A 1,659-nucleotide genomic window follows, 5' to 3' on the forward strand; every position below is an offset into this window, starting at 1 on the left:
AATTTCATACATATTGCATCTTGGTGCCTCCGTCAAAACTTCCAACTTAATATTCTGTTACATTATTTTTATTATCATTTTTATTGAAATGTGAAGCAACCATCATACAGATAGAAACAAAGGGCTGTGGCGACGGAGACAGAGGAAGGATAAACCATCCAACCTGGGGCTGGGGTGCACCTTGGACATGGAAGACTCCACTGCAGAGACGACACGGCAGCTCACGTGTCTGCTTAAACCAGAGGCATTTTGTGGATTGTGAATAGAATCATCTGGAAGCGGAGCCTAAACTCCATTGTAAAGTCTTGGCTTGAGTCTAGAATCCATGCTGAATTTCCAAAGCTGCCCTTTTGGACGGCTGTCCCTCTAACCTTCATGCTGACCTGACCGTCCCCCTAAAGAGGACCTCCTTTTCCTCGGAGCACTGGCAGGTCCAGGGTAGCACAGTCTTTATCCGGAGGATCATTTTGCTGTGGCCAATGATGCAAGTTTGGATCGCTTGTACCCCAAGGGTGTTGATGCGCAGTATTGTGGGAAAATCTTCATAATGGACCCCAGAAACAGACATGATTGAGAAAGCAGTTTTACTGACAGGTTACCAGAAAAGCCTGTCCTGTCCCGGTCCACTGACCATCCTGTGAGCACATACCTTTTAACCAACCCTGTCACCCCACTTATGTCATCCACCGATCCTGCCTAATCCCCCCTAGAAGAGACCTTGCCTTTGTGTCACTCATTGTCTTTCAGCCGATTGCATTTTCCCCCCTTTTAGTTCCTGCTCAGACTTTAACAAAGTCGGCTTTTTCTTAACTGTCCAGTGGAGCGGCTGTTTTCCCCTGTGGATATGGGTGTCTTTCCTGTCTGGACCATCTCCACCCATCAGTAAACCTCGGGGGCTCCTACTGTCGCTGACTCTGTGACGTGGCATGGTCACGCGCTTCAAGGAGTCGCCTGTTCACTTAAAACCATGTATTGAGAACATGGGTTATTCTGAGCAGGGCGTTGGCACCCTTGCTCTCCAGCGGCTCCATCTCCGTTCTGGTGGGAGGTTGGGAGAGCAGACAATAAAGAATACGCATAGTGCATGTGCTATATAACCTGTTGAAAAGTGGTAACTGCTACGGACAGGGCAGGAATGAGCTATTTCTGAAACTGGAAAGCACAGCCCCGGGAGGAAGTCTGGGGTGGGGGCGGGTGGGGGAGAAGCTGGAGTCCTGAGCGGACTGGAGTGGCGCGGTGTGGAGTGTGGCTAGCACACCACACACTTTGAATGTCGAGTGCGCCAGCCCGGATGTTAGGTCTCACCCCAACTCGACAATGTGCACAGAACTCCCAGTTATCAACAGGCTGCCCCACCTTATTCTTGGAACCCATGAGAGATTTGCCTTTTATTCTTATCCCCATGGCAATCCAAGTAATACAAGTAAAAGAACTGAATACACTTCTTTAAAAATGCTCTAATTTTAAAAGACCATAAGACATCGAGCTGAAAATATTTTGGTAATATTCAGTGTGTGTGTGTGTGTGTGTGTGTGTAGATAGAAAGAGAGAACAAATGTGGGTCATGGTTACTATCTGCACTATTATTTGCTTCTGTTGTCTTTAAAATATGAAAGAAAGATAGATCAAAGACTTTAAAATAATGTGTTAATCACTTAA

Source organism: Echinops telfairi, unplaced genomic scaffold, assembly GCF_000313985.2.
Source record: "Echinops telfairi isolate 266 unplaced genomic scaffold, ASM31398v2 ScPeMD7_443;HRSCAF=831, whole genome shotgun sequence".
NCBI lineage: Eukaryota > Metazoa > Chordata > Mammalia > Afrosoricida > Tenrecidae > Echinops > Echinops telfairi.